Genomic DNA, 19822 nt, shown 5'->3' with positions numbered 1-19822 from the left:
ACCCCTGGTAAATATTTTTTTAAACGCAGTGGCCGGGTGCTTGAAGTTGTCATAGCTACACCATTTTATGAATACGTAGTGCAGATAAAAACAGTAGCTTGCAAAAACATTACGTAACAGATGACGTCACAGCTCAAGGTTGATAACGTGGTCGCCAAAACACGGAAGTAAGTGAAAAATTATTATTTCATGAATTACAACATTTAAAACACATGTTTACAAGAGAATAATAATAACATTAATAGAATTCCCAACATCCAATGTTAATCTGTTGAAAACTATGACAATTTAAACAAGATCTAATAAGAGTAATAAAAATTTAGAAACAACCAATTTTCAATCACAACCTAAATTCAAACACATTCTTAATTCTGTGGCGCTGAAACCATGTCTGACTTAAGTAGATCTACATAAAGTCACTTGTTGTATTAACTTCAACACTTGCAGGAATGCCATACTTGATTATTTGTCAGATCTTCTCAGAAAAACAATAAGAAAGTGTTTGTTTTAAGTGACACAATATAAATTGCCCAACTTAAACTAGATTTATATCAAAATAGTCACATGTTTAAAATAGTGATAAAAAATTTCAAAGCAAGTTAAAAAAATTTATTAAGTATTGGCTACAGAGTTTTACCATTTACCTCAGTCTTAGGTGTATTTAAAACATTTATTTATATGATGTACCACTAAATATTCATCAGACTTTACGTAGGGGTCCTTATTATTGTTATCAAGTTTTTTCAAGTGATGATTGAAAAATATATCTTTTGTAAGCAATCCCATCTGGCAGATCTAGACAATTTTCCATATTTGGTAATATTATAAAGTGGGGAAGGTAGAATGACTGTAATGATTGTATGCATTTATCATAGATCTGCCTTTTTATAAGCATTGTCATTAACGGTAGTCATACCAATGCATTGTACGGTACAATGTTATAACATTTAGTGTAAGTTTTATAAAATCTTGAAAAAACTGTTGAAAATTGTTGAAAAGACTGTTGTGAAATTTTCTCCAATTTTAGTAGCCCTGATTTATCTTGAACAAATTCTTTAGTGGTAATTATAATGCCGGACTACTTTCTTATAAATTCAGCCAATACACAAAAAAATTAAAAAGGAGTTCTTCCTATTTATAAGGTTAAAAAAGAGAAAAAGTATAGATCTATCTATTATATAAGAAAAACAGAAAATTCAAGTTTTTTATTAATAGATCTACAGGATTTATTTTCATCTTGTGGTATAAAAATTATTATCATATTTCACTCGTGGCTCCACTCGTGAAATATTTATATCCATACCACTCAATGAAAATAAATTCTGTATTTAAAGAAAAAACTTGAATATCCTCTATATATTTCACTGAATGGACAGCAGATGCAATATTTTTACGAGTAAAAAGTAATATTTCATTCTTTACATGCAAAACAACAATTTTTCTATTAATTTTATGCTTTTAAGTGATTTAAAGTTATTTTACTTGTTTTGCCGCGTAACGAACGCCATGTGCTCTTCCTCATGACGTCATCACATCATGAAGTCACCATATCGATGTTGGAATTTAGTTCTTCGAATTTTCTTACATTTTTAGCACAATGTATGTAGTTATTTACTTGCTTTTACTAAAGAAGTATGATTTACATACGACGGAATTTATTCCTGTTGATAATTCCATTTAGTTATGAAATATTATTTTCACCCGTATTCAAATAGATCTATAGTCCGGCTACATTGAAAATTATCAAATATAATTTCACTGTGAAAATTATCAATATAATTTCACTTTCCACTGCAGAGCATGTCTAATAAAAAGATTCCTAATGATAAAGTTATGTTCCACGAAAGCTGAAAAAATCTCAACGTGTGTCAACCAAAAATTATTGAACGACGTAAAAGTCGTTTCTGTCGAAAAAATATCTTATACGGCTTTCTAAATAGATCTAAATCCCAAGTGAAAAATATTTATACGTAGGGGATACTTGTTTTGTGTTTTTCATGTTTAATGTGAATGTCAATACTTAATTAAGTGTCGTAAATCAATACTGAATATTAACCCGGAACAACCAATATTCAATCAGTTAAGCTGTTTTAGCCAATAATAAATGGAAGGGGAAATTATGCTTTAATTTTATTTAAGATATTAATGCATCTATCAACATTTATTCGTTTTAAGGTTGGTACATTTTCAACATGTCTTGATCTTTCTTAGAAAAACAATAAAAACGATATGACCCACTCGGGTCATTCCCAGGAATATTTCAACCTAAATTCAAACAGCAGGGTAATTAGCCGCAAGACACAAGTGAAAATACGAAAATATGTTTCACTGCTGTGTGAAATAATTTTTACAGTTAAAATACGGAAAATTAAAGAACGCATTTTATTTCATCAATGTTTCTCAGTTTTTCATTTATAATTCTATATAATAAATTTCGATCTTACATGCAAAACACAAATATCCTCGATATAATAATCTTTTATAACAGAGGCCCCACTTTGGACAGGAACACGTTTTTAAATATATGTTTAACCTTTTCCCTCATATAGACGTGTTTTGACGGCCCCCCCCCCCCCTTTAAGGCCTCAAATAGTGAAAAAATGACCTATTTAGGCCCCAAACACTGTTTTTCGTTTGAAAAATGTTGTTAAAATAAGTGACCACTTTTTCGGCGCCGTCCCCCACCAAAAAGTTACATCAAGGGGTTTCCAGAAGGGGGACGTGCCCCCTTCTGTTTGGGAATTTTGAAGGGGGCGGCAGTCCCCCTCATCGCAAAGAAAATTTTGGACATGTGACAGGCTAAAAATGGCCCCAGGCTGATCTTAGAGGAACTATAGTAACCGACGCTGAAAAGCCTTTTACTCTATCTCAATTCATTGAGAAGTTGCAGCACTTTGAAATCAGTTTTGGTGGAAAAAACAATGCAAAGTAGTGATTTTTGGCAATTTTGAGACGTCCCCCGTTGCCATGGTAACAGGAAATTTACAATTGAGCATGCTGTTACAGAGGCTATGGTCTACATTTGTGCCAAGTTTCATCAGTATTGAAGCTTTTTTCATAGTTTCATAGCAGTTTGAACTTGTTACAGGAGGTTTTTCAATGAAAAAGGCCATTTTTCGCAATATACTCTTGGGGTAAAAGGTTTATTAAAAGAAAAATAAAAAATGTCAAAAAAACAACAATTTTTCACCAAAATTAGGTGTCAGGGCACGTGTTAACATGGAAAAACTAGTTTTTGGGTAATTCCAAGGTTTTTCATCATTTTTTGTTAACTTTTTCCCTTATATAAGCGTGTTTCGACGGCTTTTTGCCCCGCCCCCCTTTTTTTTGAGGCCTCAAACAGTGAAAAAATGCCCTATCTGGGCCCCATCATATTAAGAAATAATTTTTCTTTGCTTATTGATACATCCATAACCAGCTTCTTTACATTTATATGCGCATAAAACGCTGTGCTTTTCATTTTATGTTTTGTTTATGTCAACACATGCCGATTACACAAGCAAATGTATGCCTAAAATTGTTTACCTTCACTATAAATCATATCTGAATCTTAACTTTATTGTCTTACCTCATGTTACCGGGCAGACACTTGTGTAGATATCTTTGAATATTGATAAAAGCATAGTAAATAATAGAGGCTAACATTCTGATAACTGTACCCGTCTTGCTAAAACAATTTTAATGATCTGTACCTACATGTGTTTTCACTGAACCATAACTTGCGAGTCACTTTTAATGATTTTTACTGTTTTTGTCCTATGTTCCAAATTTTAGCGTGCAGAATATGAAGTTAATGTGTCACAAGAGCATGGCATATCTTTTATTTTATATAAGTAACTGATACTGCACATGAATGGATCTTCGTCATGTTTTCACTTTCCATGGAAATACCAGCATGGTAATACGAATTAGAAAAAAAAATTCTTGACAGGAATTATCAACTATCAAATCGTATCTTCATTTACCATTCGTTTTTCTTTGGAAAGATATAAAGCTAAGATATAACATAAGTATTATAAACGTTTCTACCATTTAGTTCAACTGAATTGTTGTAAGTTTTGACGTGAACCCTATTCGAATCAATCCTCCTCGAAAGATCATCACAGGATTTTTAGCAACATGTTGAAACACCTACGTTGATTTCATTATGCTTTTTAAACACAGTTTTTATATTCTCAAATATACCTTGACTTTCTATTTCTGACATGTACGACTAGGATCACTCTTAATAAATCATTTTAAGGAGTTTCCTGCATATTGTCGTTAAATGTCTAAAAGGTAGTTTTCACTCTTGCAAGTTTATTTCCACTTATTTTTAAATTGTTTACAATCTTGGCAGTGTCTAAGGTAACTTGTTACTTTTCTTTTCACACAACTTAAAAAGTTTATCATTGGCTATAGTTATATTAAGTCAAAAGATACATATAAATCCAGTTCCTTTCTATAAATTGCCATATACATGTATTTCAGATGGATTTGGATGAATCATTTGTAGTTGAGGGTCTTGACAGTAGCTTTCGTGTAACAAACAATCCCCTGAAAACACAACATAAATGTGGGATCTGTCTATAAGTGTTGACACCAAGTTTAAACTTAAACTCTTCGTCATCTGAACCAAATAAATGTGTCTTCTGTCGATGTGTGAACATCTTTAAACAGGCGTTTTGATTTTTTGACATTTCTTGATTGGAGGTTATTTTTCTTGTCTTGAAACTTTTACTGTTTTTTTTAATATCGTTTGCTTTTCAAGTCCTTTTTATTATTTTTTCAGTTATTTTGGAATAATTCTAAAGTCTTTGGTGTATGATTATATGTTTCTGTTATTGCCGTCAAACTGAGAAATTCTTATGATAAGCTTTTGTTCTTATGTCCATATTGTGAATAATATATTATATAGCGTGTCCAAATTTTTTTGAAGAGAAAGGGCAATGTAGACAACTGCATTCTTTGATTTTGCCTGACAATAAACAAATAAATACGTTAAACAATAAACGTTTTCTCCATTAAAATCCTTAAAAATACTCACAAGTCAGGGTACAGATAAAATTTGTAAACTCACAAGTAGGGTTCACAATTACCACGAGTGAAATATGATAACTTTCATACCACAAGATGAAAATAAATCCTGTAGATCTATTCATAAAAAACTTGAATTTTCTGTTTTATTATACTATATATCTACTTTTCTCTTTTTTAATCTTATAACTAGGTAGAACTCCCTTTTAATTTTTTGTGTATTGGCTGAATTTATAAGAAAGTAGTCTTACAAGACACAGGTGAAAATACGGAAAATATGTTTCACTGCTGTGAAAAATATTTTTTACAGTGAAAATACGGAAAATAAAAGTAGATCTTCGCATTTTATTTCATCAATATTTCTCAGTATTACATTTATAAGTCTATATAATAAATATCGATCTTACATGGAAAACAAACAAATATCCTCTATATAATTATATTTTATAATAGCGGCCCCACTTTGGACAGACACACATTTTTAAAGATATGTTTAAGTAATCAATAAAAAATCGGAGCGAGTGAAAAAAAAAACGTTGATTAACGCGATAAAATTAACATGGTATACCCTAGGGGTTTCAACGCAAATTAATAGATTGCAAAGTATTGATACAACTCAGTTATCTTGATAAATCATAAACGTTTTATGTTTTGTGATATTACTGAACGCTAAATAAAACCGGTGTAATATATCCGAACATGCAGACAGTTTGTAAACACTTTTCCACAGGGAAATAACGTTTTAATTTTCATACAGAAATAACATACATATATAAAAGGAAAACACTAACGTATTTGCTTTTTTGTATTACTTTTTTAGTTTGGTAAATCAGCAAACTATTAATCAGTCTAGTAAATCGACAGAAAAAAAACATCATAAAACAGTATAATGCGTTGATACAGCATTATTTTGTTTGCCTATTGACCTTAATTGATATCTCGACCTTTATTTCAATGTTAGGTTTAAAGAATATCCAAATTATACAAATCTATTGGGGTTTTCTTTACTAATACTTGACATATCTATAGAAAATTTGTCCATTGAAGACCAATCCACTTTAAACCTATATTTGTTGATAAAGAATACGAATGGTATCGATCTATAACCTGTTAAAGCGGCATGCCTCCAGATGAGTAAATAGAGGAGTTATAATGATATTAAAGTGGATCGGTCTATGATGGGGTAAATCACCGTAAATGTTTTTAAATTATTGGTAAGTGATTTAGTATGAACATACATAATGATGATGAATAATAATAGTTTGCTGTACAACACTTTATTATCTGCTATATATTTATGTCGGGTCATGTATTCAACACTTACCAACAACATTCGTATATAATTCTTTTGTGGTTGTTTTCTTGTATGATACTGAATACTATCAACAAAATTAGTTATGAAATAACAGATCTTCTAGTATAGACCAATTCACTTTAAATAAAGGGGCGGCATGGCCGAGTGGTGAATCTAATGATCGCTAGCCGCATGGGTTCAAGCCCCGTCAGGGGCAAGTCGTTGTTTCCTTAAGCAAGAAACTTCACACTCATTGCTCAGTACTGGTTGGCTCCAGAAACGGTTTCGAAAGTGTGTCTTTAAGCTTTAAGCTTCCAACACGAACTAAAATAAATTCTGTAAAAAAAAAACAAATAAAGAGTCAACAAATGCAACTTCGAGAACTTATGTGAATTATTATGCATGTATCCTTTATTTTTTACTATCTCTGAATTTATAATCACGACATCTGCTTGTTAAAGGGACTGAATGATTTTCTATTATCATCTCATTTGATTCACAATTTTAGATTGTATAGAAGATATGATGCCGGTATTTGAAATGTAATCTAGTTTTTGTTAGGATCAATTGTAATAGATGTTTGATCCGCAAATTCATTTAAATCATGATAATAGATAGATAATGATGTTGTTAAAGTTATTCAGCTTGATCAAATGTATCAAGTTAAAACTAAAACTTGTAGCTCTACCAAGAATCAACGAATATATTCCATATATAATACCACTTGTTGTCAGACTCATTTGTTAGTTCTGTGGGACCTTTAAAGTAATTTTACAGAAGTGAAGGATTACTTTGTCGATATAAAACTCTCGTTTATTTTTGCCATGCATTATTTGTTTTAAAATATCTACTGTATGTGCTGTTCTATGCATACGATGGTATAGGAACTTTTGCACAAAGAGCATAATCGGACATTTTCCCCCTTGGCCCTTAGTAAAATATTAATTTGGATATTTGCCCCCCTCCCCCCGCCCCAAATAATCATATTATTCTATGTATAAAAAGAAAGAACACTCAAAGTAAACAATTTAATAAAGAAAGTCTCTAGTCAAAATATGCAAAATATGTTATGTGAAAATTAAGCAAACAATGAATGCATCAACAGGGGTGAAATTATCCAGACTCCTACACGTACTTCTGCACGCCCATGCATACTTATCGATTCTGTACTAAAAAAACACACCTCCTCGAAAACAGTAGAAAAAAAAACAGTAAAAAAAATAGTAGAAAAAAAATCAGTAGAAAATCAGAAGCTAAAGGGTGTAAGAGTCTAATATACTGACTTCTGACTTTCCTGAACTCTTTCTTGGACCACTTGTGACCATTTATTTATTTAACGGGCCAATATCCGTAATAATTTGTACAAACGCAGTTTATTTGAAATTAAAAGAAATAAAAAAAACACGACAGTTAGATCTAATTGTTTTATTCCGAGAAAATAAAACTTGCTTCTTGATTCCAGTGGACTTTGTAACATGTACATAAGAGAAGCAACTTAGTATAAGTTACTGTACTATACAGTACAGAGACAGGTATTTCAACGACAGTAATATTAAAATAAATTAAATAGTGATACTATTAAATCTTACCAGTTCTATTACAATATTATGTTGTTGTTGTTGTCGTCGTTGTTGTTGTTGTTATTGTTGTTTTCTTTTCTTTCTTTTTCTCTCACTCTCTTTTTTACTTTACTTTTACTTTTCTTGTTATTATTGTGATAAATAAATAGTTATCATATTATCAAGCATAATATTGTAAATAAAAAACATTGATACACGTCACAGAACTAGCCGAAAAGTGAAAATGGTCCTAAAGTGAATAATGACCACGGTCTGAAAGAGCCTCGTAGCCATTATTATTTATTTTGCGGGCCGATTTTCACCTTCCGACCCTATTCTGCCTGTTGTTTTGTTGTTGTTTTTTTGTTTGTTTGTTTTTTGTTGTTGTTTTTTCTGTCCTTTGAATGGATAATTGTTATTTTCTGTTGTTGTGTTGCTATTACTGCTGCTGCAGCTGCTGCTGCTCAATATCCTTAATAATAAAGAATAAACTTACTATCTATTTAAATTATTGAATCTGTCAATAATCATTGCTATATTTTACAGTATTCAACAAACGTGTTTTTTCAGATACGTTCATGTTGTCAGCCGATAATGGATTTATAAGCTCACACGAATGTTGCTCACAAGTGAAAGGACGCGGGAAAAATGCGTGGATCTTTTTTCAGCAACAGATATTCTAGTTCCAGGAAACGAATATTTAAACTGATATTGGCACCAGTTGTTACTGTGTATCTGTTATTTCAACTAGTGATCACAGCTAAAACGTCAGGTTAGTTAATTTCATGTTGTTGTTGCTGTTGTTGTTGTTGTTGTTGATGTTGTTGTAGCATTGTTGTTTCTTCTAGCTCCTCATAGCCGGTGTAAAGTTGCATTTTTTAATTCATTTTATTGTGATTTAAACTGTTTTATATTTTTGAAGACTTATCCCGACAAACCAGTTCTAGTACGGTTTTACCTCACTATATAGAACGTAATTATCTTGCTGATTGAACTAGAGTAGATCTATTAAATCTATCTGCAGAAAAGGGAAGTCTTTTCGTTAATAGTTCCATTTTGAATAATTGCTACAAAGTCAGTTTTATAACATGAAATGAGAAGACGGTAGCATGTCGATGTTGGTCTTTAAAGCGTTTTTAATAGACGTGCTCCTTAATATCTGAATCAATGGTACTATATTTCGGACTAGCACCAGAACTCGGGCACGTCGTCACATCATGTGACATTAATTTGTTCCTTCATCTATTCCGTTTTATAATATAAACATGGTATACATTATCATGTGAGGTTGCTAGTAGGATTTCTAGTGCTGTATACTTGAGAAAATATTATCTTATAACATATCTTATCATTCTCTTTGTATACAAATGTATTTTTCTCTTACCTGATTAAGTATCAAATTGTATTTTGTGTTATCATGACATTGTGACATGTGATAATAGTTTTGTTATCTATTTGCATGGCGATGTACAATGTACAAGTCTGATCTGTTCTATTTTATTTCATTTTATAATTTCATTTGCTAAAACTGTCAGATCACATATTATTTCAATTATAAATTATATTTTTAAAAAAAAAGATAAATATGCAAATTTGATGTAGTTTCATGTTTCGGGTTATTTTATAGCTAATTCAAAATTATCGTTAAAATTGTCACATTCTGTATAGAAAGAAGGTATGCTGATATTATAACAATTATATTTCTAATTTATCGGGAAATACAAAATGTATTAAAGCAATATGTTCATCTTTAGCAACATATGCTGAGATGAAACATATGGTTAAGATTTCAAACACGAATAAATGGGGAAAAATAATTGAAAATAAAAAATACATGGATAGTTCATATGTGTTCAATATAAGTAATTACATGTATGAACTTAATTATAACTGTTCGTACATAAAAAAGGATACGGACACAAGCCATCCGGGACAAAATCTCTTAAGAACCCTCCTATGAAATCTACACGTAGGCCAACATTAATTTACAAATGTATATGCTGCTTTTGTGTTTGTTGTTGTTGTTTGTTGTTGTTGTTTTTTTGGAGGGGGGGCGGTCAAAAAGTACTGACCTTAATAATTAAAACATTGACCCTTTCATAAGATTATAGCTTATGTATATCCTAAATTTTATGAGAGGACTTTTGATATACTAACAACTTTCATGGTAGTGTTCACTATGTCGTTTTAAGATAAGATGTATTTTGGTCTGAGACGAGAGACGTTTGTTCTACTAACATATATATCTGAAAACGGCTGCTTTCTGCCAAACGATAAATTGGCCAAGTACATGAAGTAAACCGTCTTTTAAGGCGAGGGCCCGACGACACGACAAGTATAGGCCACCGATATGAAGATTCTACCCGACGACACGATAATTCTACTCTAATTTGTGTCTAAGCCTATCAAAATATCGTTATTTCGCCTAACTTGTATGTGTCTTCGTGTCAGTGCCCTGAAAAGTCAAAGGTGAATACACCATAAGTGAGCATATTATCGTGTCAACAACGCCTTCGACTTTTGAGGGGCAGAAGGCACAACATTGCAGAAATCAGCCACCATTTAATGCTGAACTAATTTAATCGCTTCTATGTATCACACCGACACAGAGAAGTTAAGCTGCGGTCTCACTTACTCCCGGCAGAGTCCATGACCATCCCGGTAAGTTACCGGGACGATCCGGGGTGAAATTATTGTTGCGGTCACACTTACCCCGGCAGCACTACGATACAACTAACCACCCAGGATGCGCTCCGGATCATCCAGGCAGAGCCCAGGTGAAGCTACGGTTCATGCCGGTGCTTCCCCGGTCGTTCCCGGATGACGCCGGAAGAGCCCCGGTTCACCCAGGCATAGCCCCGGTCGATCCAGGCAGAATCCTGGCAGAGCCCAGGACGATCCAGGCAGAGCCCCGGTAGAACCCCGGTGGATTGAAAACCCCCGAAAATGATAACATTGATATATAGTTTTTATTATGCCCCCACAATGTGGGAGCATATAGCGTTGCAGTCCGTCAGTCCGTCCGTCCGTCAGTCCGTACGTCCCGAAATCTTGTGAACGCAACTCCTCTTAAACCGGATGGCAGATTTTGCTTTAACTTACAGGGATGAACAACCTTAATGTGTAGATGGTAGTAAAGGAAGGGATTTTCGCTGCGATCAAATTTAACAGAATTATGGCCCTTTGTTGATTTTTTCACTAGATACTATGTAGAAATTTTGTGAACGCAACTTCTCTTAAACCGGATGGCAGATTTTGCTTAAACTTACAGGGATGAACAACCTTAATGTGTAGATGGTAGTAAAGGAAGGATTTTTTGCTACGACCAAATTTAACAGAATTATGGCCCTTTGTTGATTTTTTCACTATATACTATGTAGAAATTTTGTGAACGCAACTCCTCTTAAACCGGATGGCAGATTTTGCTTAAACTTACAGGGATGAACAACCTTCAGGTGTAGATGGCAGTAAAGGAAGGAATTTTCGCTGCGACCAAATTTTACAGAATTATGGCCCTTTGTTGATTTTTAGTTTTCAACTTGTGGCACATGTAGTCCAAAAAATATTTGACCTAGAGTCATAAGATTGACAGAACAGTGGCGTGTGGGGGCATCCGTGTCCTATGGACACATTTCTAGTTTAATATAATATCTATTGTTCCAGGATAGTAATTTATGATGATTTTCTGAAAAATCCTTATGCCATACTGGATAGAAGGGAAATGGGAAGGTTTTTTTTCGCAAATTGTCGTTATCCTTGAATTGATCCTGGCTTTGCCGGGGCTCTACCGGGATCAACCGTAGCTCAACCTTTATCCTCCGGGGCTCTGCCTGTAGTTACCGGGGCTCTGCCGGCATATACCGACGCTCTACAGCTCTACCGGCTATATCATACCCCGGATCATCCTCGGTTTGTGCCGGCAGAGGTACGGTGCTTCCCTGGTATAATCCCGGTCGTTCCCGGCAGAGCTAAGGATGAAGCCGGCAAAGCTATACCTTCCCGGATCATCCCGGACCACCCCGGTGATATTAAATATTTTGTAACATCCGGGGTCGAATGCCGGATGTTCCCGGATCATCCCGGACGTTGCCGGCAGAGTAAAATTTTACGGATGTACTCCGGTTGTGTACTCCGGTTGTTCCCGGTCGTATCCCGGTCGTTCACGGATCACCCCGGACGTCTACCGGGGCTATGCCGGGATGTAAGTGAGACTGTAGCTTTAATTTGGTGGCTTTCCAGCTTTCAGGGCTGGGAATCAAAACTGCGTCGTATCTTACAAAATGTAAACAAACGCCGCCATCTTGGAACGAAAAACGTATGTTTTTGTTTATAACTTTTTTTGTTGGAAATGACTGATAACCAGATATATGTATTAACACGCTACACTATTTTCCGCTTCGTTCGGTATATGTTGCTTGCACAACTATTTTGTAAAACAAAAGTTATAGCGAACTTGCAACTCGAAGCGGAGCAGAATTTTTATGAAAATGTGTGGATACGACGCAGTTCATGTTGCTTTATCTATTGTTTTTTCCTTCAAATCAATTATATATTTGTTTCAGAGTTCACCATAAACTTCGAAATATTATTTTGCATCATTTACTAAACTTTCATTAAAAAGAGATGTTTATTTTCTAAGAAAATAATGAGTTTTACGAAATGATACGACGCAGTTGAAAATAAAATATGATACGACGCAGTTGTATTTTTGGCAGTCTTTTCAACAGGGATAATTTTGGCAATATACTTCTATTTTATGGAATAAACACTTGCGCTAGAAAAAAAACAAGATCATTTGCGGTGTATAGCAATGTTCTGTTGCTTTTGATTATTTAGAATACATTGTGTCATGCCCATTAACATTTAATTTGAAAGTTTACATTGCGGAAGCTACTTTTTAGTTAAACATGAACATGTTACCTAATTGATCATAATATCTGAAATAATTTCTTATATTTTCCTGTATGTTTAATATTATCCCTAATTTTTTTCGCAAACAAATGTAGAAATCTATTAACTTGAATTCATTTTGGCTAGCTACGCTCTAAGTTAATTGTGGTTCTGCATGTTCTGGGTAATGACTGTTTTTTTGTGGTTTGTTTTCAAACTTTCACTCTACACATTAGCTTTACTAGGGGCTAGGACCTTTGTGCATTATTTCAGGCAAAATGTTGCATCTGCAGAGAACCATCGATATTTTGAAACTAGCTAGATAGGTTTTCCACACGAAAGAATAAAAAGTCCCTGGTGAGTCTCGAATTCATAGCAGTTCAGTTCTAGTGATTTGAATTCAATTAACATAAAAAGTTGCTCGGCCTCGGTCGGACAAACCTGTCTGATTTTTTTTAACAAAATGTGTTAACGTCAGCTGTACAAATAAGCAGCTTTTTTATTAACTTCTATCGTGAAGTTTTAAGATTATAAATATTTGAATTAATTATAAAGAGAATAACATTTAAATTTCTTATTTCTGTATGACTAGCAGAGAAATTTTCAATGTTAAGGAGGGGGGGGGGGGAATCATCGTGAAGTCATTTTCTGAAAACTTTTGTTTAAGTTTTCAGGCAATTCATTATCAAATAAAAATCACACTTTTGTATGAAGGTATATCTAGTCAGTTGAAAAATCGATGCGATAATCTGACCTTAATTTTCTGTTCAATATTGTGAAAACTTCTTCAATACTGTTGAAAGATCATGTCTGCCTATATCTGTGTGCACAGCGTAAAATACCTTTGCAAAACGGACACATTCTTTACAAAATAATTTGTAGTTGCACCATATGTAACTCGATTTTGAAAATTTAAAGTTTTTTAAAGAAGAATTTTAGAAAAGAATGTATGATACTTGAGTGCAAATATAGAAAATTCATTCTGTAGACCTTTCATCGGCGATAAAGAAATGCAATACGACAAAATCAGCGGTAAAGTTCCGCGGCGCTGAACATAAATGACTAAACGAACTAAACTTGCAAAAATATATTGTAGCTTAACCATTTATAAAACCAATTTGCACATAGCTCTCTTCCGATAGCAAGAGACCTTTTCAAAATTTGTAATTCTTTCTCTCTTTTTTTTAAAAAAAAGGTCATTCCTGATTAATACAGGGTCCAGGAGTGGTTACACTGGAATTTCTAGCACTCCCATTTCTAAATCGAGGGAACAATTTTAGAAGTATGCTAAGGCAACACTGGAACACGTAATATGGGTGTGCGATCACGTGTTTCAATGTATATTGCATTTGATACAGCTTTCCGGAATTTGTAGATGCTTATGATAGGTACTAAAATGCGACCGAAAAATGCAGCCTTTATAGAATTGTATTACATTTTCATTTTTATGGAACCAACGAGTGACCTCTGCTTTTGACTTAAGTTGTAAACAAGAAATGTTGTTGGACGTTATTAGCATACCTAGCACATAATTTAAATAGTTTAACCAATATGCAGCCTGCAATGAAAATACAACTGCGTCGTATCATATTTTATTATGCCCCCACAATGTGGGAGCATATAGCGTTGCACTTGTCCGTCCGTCCGTCCGTCAGTCCGTCCGTCAGTCCGTCCGTCAGTCAGTCCGTCCGTACGTCCCGAAATCTTGTGAACGCAACTCCTCTTAAACCGGATGGCAGATTTTGCTTAAACTTACAGGGATGAACAACCTTAATGTGTAGATGGTAGTAAAGGAAGGAATTTTTGCTGCGACCAAATTTAACAGAATTATGGCCATTTGTTGATTTTTTCACTAGATAACTATGTAGAAATTTTGTGAACGCAACTCCTCTTAAACCGCATGGCAGATTTTGCTTAAACTTACAGGGATGAACAAACTTAATGTGTAGATGGTAGTAAAGGAAGGAATTTTCGCTGCGACCAAATTTTACAGAATTATGGCCCTTTGTTGATTTTTTCACTAGATACTATGTAGAAATTTTGTGATCGCAACTCCTCTTAAACCGGATGGCAGATTTTGCTTAAACTTACAGGGATGAACAACCTTAATGTGTAGATGGCAGTAAAGGAAGGAATTTTCGCTGCGACCAAATTTTACAGAATTATGGCACTTTGTTGATTTTTTCACTATATACTATGTAGAAATTTTGTGAACGCAACTCCTCTTAAACCGGATGGCAGATTTTGCTTAAACTTCCAGGGATTAACAACCTTAATGTGTAGATGGTAGTAAAGGAAGGATATTTTGCTGCGACCAAATTTAACAGAATTATGGCCGTTTGTTGATTTTTAGTTTTCAACTTGTGGCACATGTAGTCCAAAAAATATTTGACCTAGAGTCATAAGATTGACAGAACAGTGGCGTGTGGGGGCATCAGTGTCCTATGGACACATTTCTAGTTTTCAACTGCGTCGTATCATTTCGTAAAAATCATTATTTTCTTGGAATATAAACATCTCTTTTTAATGAAAGTTTAGTAAATGATGCAAAATTTTTTTTGAAGTTTATGTTGAACTCTGAAAACGAGAACATAATTGATTTGAAGGAAAAAACGATAGATAAAGCAATATGAACTGCGTCGTATCCACACAATTTCACAAAAATTCTGCTCCGCTTCGAGTTGCAAGTTCGCTATAACTTTTGTTTTACAAAATAGTTGTGCAAGCAACATATACCGCACGAAGCGGAAAATAGTGTAGCGTGTTAATACATATATCTGGTTTTCAGTCATTTCCAACAAAAAGAGTTATAAACAAAAACATACATTTTTCGTTCCAAGATGGCGGCGTTTGTTTACATTTTATAGGATACGACGCAGTTTTGATTCCCAGCCCTGAGCTTTACTCGTGGAGGAAAACATCAAACGCCCTCTTCATGCATTATTCGAGTCATAAACGGCCAACCAACTTTCGGTAACATAGCTCTTGTTCGTAGCGTTGAACGCGAATTATTTACCACACTAAACATTGGGAAACAGATGCCCTGTAACTAGATTATTTGGTCAGCATTTTATGAAATAGGACCGTTTCAAATCATACTGAAATTTCATGAACTAAATCTTACATATAATCATATTATCAGTAATCTACATGTCCACATTTATCTTATTTAAAAAAGTAATCGTTTATCTTCCTTAAACATGACTGTCGCATTTTATAACATTAAAATGAGTTTTGTCACTTATTTCATACAATATATGAAGATGAAGTGATCCTGTTTTAAGTTTAAAAGTTTAAAGAGAATGTGAAAGTTTAAAAATTGATTTTTTGCACAAATGATTGATATTAAGTGACATAAAACTGAGATTTCATTTTTACCTCTGTTTATACACTATATGTACACTATTTGACGGGATACACGAGACAAGAGATAGACACGTGACAAGATACGGAAGTGACGCAGGATACAAATTTAACAATTACTTCTCACTTCCCCTCGGAGCGTGCACGTCAGGGCATCAGCAGAAGATTTGAAAAACCTTAGGATGGCGAAAAATAAACAAATTTCAGAACTTGGAGTGCAGACCAGCTGCCGGTGTCCTGACTAATGCCGAGGGGAGTGACCCTACGTTGTAGGCAGAAACGACGAGGACGGTGTGCCAGGGTGCGCGAGCCCCTTGCACATATAGACGGCTAGTAAGTCAGAGCTTTTGCTTGGCACCAACTACCCTTTTAAATCAGTGACACAAGATATATCAGTGACACAATTCATATCACTGACAAAAGTTATATCAGTGACATAAGATCCAAACGTCACACAAGATATACCAGCGACGCAAGATAATGCATACACGTGACAATGGGGATTCGCATGGCACAAATTACACAATTAACACAATGTAAACACGCGACATAGGATATACCAGTGACACAAGATACATTTGTGACATATAAAATATACAAGTGACACATGATACAACCGTTACACAAGATAAGCAAGCGACAAAAGCTATAAACGAGACTTAAAAACAAATGTCAGAAGTGTAACAAGATAAACGTCACACAATCTACTGACGTAACACAATATTAACACGTGATAAAGATATACACGTGACTCAATATACACAAGATTATCAATATGGTAAGATACTCGCTTTACTCAAGAAACATAAAAGCCACAAGATATACAAGTAACATAAGATACACACGGCAAAATATAAATAAGTGACACTCGTGACACAAAAATACACACACGACACAAGTCATACAAGTGGCAAAAAAATACAAGTTACATGTGTTACACAAGAGTAGCGTAAGACTCGAAGGTGACACAAGATACACAAGGCGTTCACGTGACACCAAATATGACACAAAATACACAGGACGTACGCGTGACATAAAATACACACGTTATACAAGATGCACAAGTGGCATACTGTTCTATTTTATTTTTATTGTATATTAATGAATACTCTTTCATAATAAATTGATTTTTATGAAGGATTGAAAACTCTGAATAATTTATGCAGTTGTGTAAAAAGTTCGTTAGCGTTTATGCACGAGCACGTGATTGGTTGCCAGTGCACGTGTTTGTGAGCATTTTCTTGCGTATCTGTGTCCTTAAAGCATTCGTTTAATTAAAACTGAGGTTAAGTAGTTTAAATATTTACATCTACAAATGGTTTGTTTCAATATCATTATTTCTTTTTTCTTTTTTTTTCAGGAACCAGTTTTAATGTACGACGTCATAGACTCGCTAAACAGGTATCGTCTTAATTAATACAGTATGGAAACAAATAATATTATTTCAGTTATATCTACTTGAATTTCTTAACATTTATTATTCACATTAAATGCAATTTACCAACTTAAAAAAATAATATTTTTTTGTATTTTGTTATTACCAAATTGAACCTGTTTTGTTTCCGAGTGATTAAGTTCTTTAACTTCACACCGCTTGTCTCTTAACGTTTTGAGTTCGAATCCCGCCAGTGGCTTTCGATTTTTTTCATTTGAGTAATCTATACATGCAGGCAAGCTTAAGGAACGTCGGTGGTTCTAGTCAGGTGCCCTTTATTTTCTGCAATAATGTACGGATGAGCACACTAGATTCTTCTTCACCAGTAAAGCTGGGAAGTCGCCATTTGATCTATATTGTATTAGTTCGACGTAAAACCCAACAAAAAAAGAATTAACAACATGGCCTTGATAATGACAACGATATGCAATTTACCTATTTAGATCATTGAAAGTGTGTTCCTAATTTGTACCTATTTGGTTACATACAATGGACTCTTTGTAGAAGAATGCCGATATTGTACACACGTAATAAGCTGTTTAGGTTGCAATATTTAACCTACATGTTATTGTGTGAAATCTTGTTAAAAATTAATAAAACTGTTTGGAAATTTGAACTTGTAATATTTTGCTAGTATAAATTTTAACTCAATAGATACAATTAGGGTCAAAACGTTTTATTCAGTGAATGTGCGCGTTTATATATAGATATATTATGACATTTAGTGTCAATATTGACCAAAAATGAGTAACGATCGGGCGCCAATATCTTGAAAAAATCGTTTGTAAACAGCTTTTTAATAGAACTTTATGTCTCTAAGTAAATAAACATTTAAAGATACTAAGTTATTTGAAACACCAGCCACAGTATTTCTTAAGAAAACTTCACATTTTGTTTCCGTACGCTAGGGTGAAACAAATACCAGTTGTTAAAACTATTGAATGATTCTGTCGTCGAGGTCTTACTTTTATATGTTTAGCTTATGTTGGTATTCAAAGAAAAAACCCTACAGTGAACAAACAAGGCCTATCAAACAAATTGATAATATTGGGAATATTTAAATATTTTCTATATATTAGGTCGGACACGATATAACGTTTACATTATTTATCTGTCCTACTATTGTCAGAATATAGAAGAATAAAACTGGGTATGGAGATGTTAGATAATTCAGATTATGAAGAATTCATGTTATGAAAATGTTACGTTTCGAGTTCAAATCTGCAAGTGTGCACATTTTTTAGTATGGTTTTTATTTTCAGAACGGGTTTTATACTGTGTCACGTAACTTTTAGTTTTCTTCTTATAAACCTGTATTATTTTATTTTTTTATTTTTTTTATTTTAATTTATTTTTTTGCACAATTTAAAGTTAGACTAATGACGGTTAAGCAAAATTAAATGTATTAAATTTTAACTGTCATGAACAGATTGACAGTAAGAAGAATTTTATTCTTTTTGAAATTGCAAATTCCATTCACCACATTTTTTTTTTTTTTTGCTCAAGTCATATAATATTATATTTTTCCTTCCATTAATCACAGCTGTGTTGTTTGTAACTTAACCTGTTGAATGCAAATATGTGTAAAACTAAATGTTCTCAAATAGCATTGCGTGAATAAAAATCATAAGAACTGAAATGTAGTTCTTTGTAAAAAAAACTAAAAAAAGGGGGGGGGAATGAAAAGAAAAAATGCGTTTTGCAGGATTCGAACTAAGGTCTCTACCCTGACAAAGAGAGCAGTCTACCACTACACTATAGTAGTATAGGCGCCGGTTTACCCCCACGACTGCGCATGCGCGGCGCCATATTGGATTCTATATTTAGAATGACATCATCGTTCTATTTTTAGAATGACATCATCGTTCTATTTTTAGAATGACATTATCGTTCTATTTTTAATCTCCCGGAAGTATACGGAGCTGACTTGTATACGCGATTTAGAGCGTGAATCGCGGACATTGAGGGTCAGTCCTCGGCCCAAGACGGGAGATAAAATAAGTATCCAAGCATTTCAAAATTGAATGGCCAAAAATAATGATTCCTTTTGTTTTTATATTTTCCCACACTGCGTACAGTGTACTTGACAACTGATTTAATTATTACTTTTAATCAATGTTCTCTATAATACACGTTTAATTTAACTGAAATAACTAACATTTTAAATGTATTTCTTCATATTTTAAATATCACCCTTAATACATAATTTATCTTATTCATTTTCAAATAAGGTTATTAACATATTTATTTTAAGTATTTCTTTAT

The 19822-nt window shown here is 33.6% G+C and overlaps 1 long non-coding RNA gene across 1 annotated transcript; it reads left to right on the top strand.

Moving 5' to 3' along the window:
- The first annotated feature begins 35 nt into the window (after window positions 1–35).
- LOC132740290 (uncharacterized) lies at window positions 36–18858 on the top strand. The gene is made up of 3 exons (XR_009627135.1): window positions 36–167; window positions 8440–8641; window positions 17483–18858. It is a non-coding gene; the product is annotated as an uncharacterized LOC132740290 (long non-coding RNA).
- The last annotated feature ends 964 nt before the right edge of the window (window positions 18859–19822 follow it).

The sequence above is a fragment of the Ruditapes philippinarum genome, unplaced genomic scaffold (assembly GCF_026571515.1).
Source record: "Ruditapes philippinarum isolate M1 unplaced genomic scaffold, ASM2657151v2 ctg3279_1_1_1_1, whole genome shotgun sequence".
Taxonomy (NCBI): Eukaryota; Metazoa; Mollusca; class Bivalvia; order Venerida; family Veneridae; genus Ruditapes; species Ruditapes philippinarum.
This window is presented reverse-complemented; position numbering and strand designations above follow the sequence as displayed.